Source organism: Anastrepha obliqua, chromosome 5 (assembly GCF_027943255.1).
Source record: "Anastrepha obliqua isolate idAnaObli1 chromosome 5, idAnaObli1_1.0, whole genome shotgun sequence".
NCBI classification, from domain to species: domain Eukaryota; kingdom Metazoa; phylum Arthropoda; class Insecta; order Diptera; family Tephritidae; genus Anastrepha; species Anastrepha obliqua.
In genome coordinates, this window is record NC_072896.1 from 67239455 (window position 1) to 67243983 (window position 4529).

Sequence of the window (4529 nt, forward strand, 5' to 3'; positions counted from 1 at the left end):
AGAGATTAACAAAATTAGCGCTTAAAGACATTTCAGTTTTTAATTTATAATATTTCTGGGATTCAAGTTTGATTTGATGCTTCACTGTCCGCAGAGACTTACAGTAGAGTTACAGTAAAAAAATATTTGTGTGGAGCATTTGAACCCGTGGAATGGTGAAACTATTATCGTTGTATGTAAATATAAGAATGTGCAAGAAGTGGGAGCTTTGATCCCCCAAAAAGTGAATGAGAATATTAATATATGTAAATTAGCAATTAATGAAATCCGGATTTATTTTTATTTATTTCCATATTATTTTTAAATAACAATAAATAGTTAAATTTAGTTTTTTAACTATTTATTGACCATACCAAATATACCGTAGCATAGAAAATCTAAGATAATCCATTCGTAATGTCAAGGTGGGCTTAGTAACTAATTTAACGAAAAATGTATCTCTTTTCTTTTCAATTAATTCCACTTGATTTTTTACAACCATGCAGATAGTAAAAATTAACTAATAAATAAATATAAACAATTTTTAGTACAAACAATATAAATAAGTAATTAAAAGTGCATGACTTTACATCTGTTTTATTACTTAAGTTATTACTTATTAATTAGCGTCAAATCGAATTTCAATTATGCAATTTATACATGCTGCCATTGAACAACTGGTTCCCTAATTGCTAGAGGCGGAACTGGCGGGAACAGCTTGAAGGTTGATTCAAGGTTGTCTTTGAATTTAAAAGGATTTAAATTTTTTTTTATTTTGATCAAATATTGGGGTGGCATAGTATTGATATTCTTCTTCTTGATTGGCAGGATAACCGCTTAAGCGATTTCGGTCGAGTTTAACGGAGCGCACCAGTTGTTTATTAACTGTGATATCTGGCATCAGTTGCACACACCAACTAAGCCAAGAACTTCTCCACTTTAGTGCATACTTTAGCTGCTTTCGATTCTTCATTTCTGTGCTCGTTATGTTGAGGTTCATTTGCAACAACAAGTAAGGAAACATTTGCAACAACAAAGTAATTGAACTGAACTCAACATTAGAAAGCCTTCATTGAATTCGATATTAAGCATGACTCAACGATACAAGATCACGTAAGAGGGGAAAAATACAAAATTAAAAATAAGGTACTTTATGGCACTGACGACTCTTTCTCTATACAATGAAGCAAAAGTTGAAGATTGCTCAACGCATCACTACTTGAACTGGAACTGGATTTACATTATATAAATTTACCAATACACCTCCACTCCCGCTCTTGAGCATTTCTTCATTTTCTAAGTATTGAGAAGCCTGAAAAGATATTCTTCATTACACACACCTAAATTACAAATAAGAAACATTCTTACCAGCCTTAGTCGTTCGTTGCCCATTTTTGCGCTTGCTATGTAAATTTCAGCAAACTTTTTTGAGCGTAGTTTCTTTTTGCACACAAAATTTTATCATATTTAATTTTGTTTACAAAATACCAAAAAAAACTCAGTCCTAAGTGCATCCAAATATGTGATTTATGACAGCTCGTTTTTAATGACGCCCATCTATTTAACTTATACCAGTTGCTTCAATACTTCGCCGCCCGCTGAGTATTAGCGAGTAGAAGGCGGTTTTCATTTAATAGGATATTTTAAGTCATAGAAAAGAATGAAAAAATAGCACACTGATAAAAATAATTTAAGTAAAATTAGTTACCGTAAGATGAATTTAGAATTTTGCGAAAGTAATATTTGCCGATGATAATGACAGTATCCGATGAGGCGTCCCTTGGAATGTTTGAGAGAAAGTTTCTGCGGAAGATTTTTGGACCTTTGCACGTTGGTGACGATGAGTGTTGTAGGCGATGTAGGCGATGTGTATGAGTTTTACGATGATATATACATACAAAGCGTAGCGAATAAAGACCTAGCGGCTACGTTTGCTGGGTCATGTCGTCCGAATGGATAAAAGCGCTCCGAAAGTACTCCATGTGGTACCAGCTGGTGGTAGCACAGGAAAAGGAAGTCCTCCTCTTGGCTTCACTTTGTGTGCCCATCAGGCGCCAGTTAGCATGAGAAAGAAACGACTGGCACGCTCTGTTAAATTCGGTCAAAATCGCGTCAGTGGCAAGAAGACGAAGAATATTTGCCTAGTTTCTCAATGCTGTTGCTTTGTCGCTACTTTGGAAGAAAGTAAGGTGACATAAATATTTGATCTTGGCACAAATCAATCCGGGAATAATGTTTACTGGATTAACCAACTTTGTATTAACGAAATCATATATTTCTACATAGGTATACCTAGGTGAGTTCGCTGAATGTGACCTACACGTTTGATGCCAAAACATAGTTTCGCACAGGTCAAATATCTACCTTTATCCCTATCTTAAAGTGTGCACACGTGTGGAACAAACTGCGGTGTTGTTGTATTTTATAATGAAATTGCTATCGGAATAACTTCGTATTCACTTTACTAGCTTTTGAGTCGAATAGTCTTTAAGTTGCTTATGGTGTTTGGCTACGCTTTCAAGAAGCTACGCTCATGGCTGTGTCTATTCATCGCTGAAGGTGTGTGTATGTGTGGACAGACTGCAGCTAACCGGCAGAAAGTTGACATTTTTGTCACTACGCTACCGTTATAGGGATCGCTTTGCCATATTTTATTGCATTAGAAGTAAATGTGCTCACGAGCCACCCACTTGCCTCTCGGATTACGTTCGATTCCACTTAAATGAATTAAATGCGTGCTGAGGAAATGCGAAATTGATTCGCTTGAAACTATCATACAAGGTGTGTGTGAGTGTATTTATTTGTTCTTGCATACTTGCAAACATATTGCGCCATCTATCTGTCCTGTCGCCTGTCCATCGCGGTGGAGACAGTGGATTGCTTTTTTCCATGTAATAATTACTGAATTTGTTAGTTGCTTCTCTGCGTATTTTATTTTTTCTTCCTAATGCCTGCGCTCAAGTGTCTTCGATTTCCCGTTAATCGAGTGGCTTGTGATCAATTATATTTTCGTTAAGTACAACAAATACAAACAATTGAAGCCGATAATATTGTATTTGAAGAACCTGACACTTATGTTAGTATTTTGCTACTCCTTTCAAAAGAAATCACTTGACGATTTAGTTGCGGTGGAGCATTAAAACAAAATAAAATAAAAAATAAAAAATGTTTGGCGAATTTCATATAAGTAGATGTTGCGTTCATGAAGTAAGATGATATCTCTGCTTTAATGTATGGAACATCCCACGATGTACAGTATACAAGAGTGTGACTAACTTCCGACGGCTACTCGACTCTGAGCGAATTTGAAGGAATTAGCTGATTTGCTGACGTAATAAGGGTTTTGACAGCGGTTTGTTTACGACATGTGATTGCTGATGTATGAAAAAATCATCTAGGCATTACTTTTGTTACTTTGTTGCCGTCCGAACCATAAGGCGCCTTCGATTCGCCACTTCCCTCAAACATAAAATATTACAAAAAAAATTTAAGAAATTTCTCAAAGAACGCCGCCTTGATTTTGCAAGGAGTTCTGTTACAAAAAGCGATTTCGGTAAATCGAAAAAAGTAGTATTTAGTGACGAAATGAAGTATAATCTGGATGAGCCCGATGGATACAATTCTATTTCCATGACTTAAGAAAGGGGGAAAGGTACCATGAAAGGTACCATTATGATATTCGAATTAAAAATTGTAGACTACAAAATGACGGGAAACAACTCTATTGGAATCATCTTTTCCACAGATTCGTGGAATATTTGAATCTATTAATTAGGTCTTTCTATAGGATAATGCATCTGTACACACTTCAAGTGTTGTCAAAACTTGGATTGCGTCTAAAAACGTTGAAAATTTAGCATGGCTACCATATTCTGCAGATCTGAACATTATTGAAAATCTGTAGGCATGGCAAAAATGCTTTAATTTGTATCATTAAAATGACCTGGTCTGAAATTTCATTAGGCTATCTGGAGAATTTGTACAAATCCATTCATCAACGTATTTACGAAGTAATTTATAAACATTGTGGAAGCACAAACTATTAAGCTTTAAACAACAAAAGAAAAAAAAATCCTATCATTCAAGTGAACCATTAAATCAAGCACAATATTACGCCTGCTGCGAAATACCGTTATATGAAATAATATTTTGTTTCATATTTATTTTCAAGCAAAGTACAGTCTTCACTTAAATTATCAGAAAACCGTGGATTACTAGATCAAATTCGGTTGCTTTGATAACTATTTTCTTCCATAAAATTTGCTGCCTCTAATAAATTGGACCAGGCTGTACACATAGTAGATGCACTAAAAATAAGTCCAATCAGTATAAAATACATAAATAAGCAAAAAACAAAAATTTTATTTAAATGAAATTATCAAACATTGAAAATCAAACCAATGAAGGCAAAAAACTGAAATATAAAGGTACATATATACAATTTTTTTGAATATTTATAGCATAAAAATTGGGTAAAAACAAAATAGCTTTTCATTTTTTATAGCTAGGAAAAAAATTTTATTTGATAAAATATCAGAAATTAAAGTGAT

General features: G+C 34.2%; 1 long non-coding RNA gene across 1 annotated transcript; it reads right to left on the reverse strand.

Annotated features, from left to right (window-relative positions):
- Positions 1–294: 294 nt before the first annotated feature.
- LOC129249461 (uncharacterized) lies at positions 295–1835 on the reverse strand. Its single transcript, XR_008582657.1, has 3 exons — positions 1688–1835; positions 1348–1577; positions 295–1291 (listed from the first exon to the last, which is right to left on the reverse strand). It is a non-coding gene; the product is annotated as an uncharacterized LOC129249461 (long non-coding RNA).
- Between the last annotated feature and the right edge of the window lie 2694 nt (positions 1836–4529).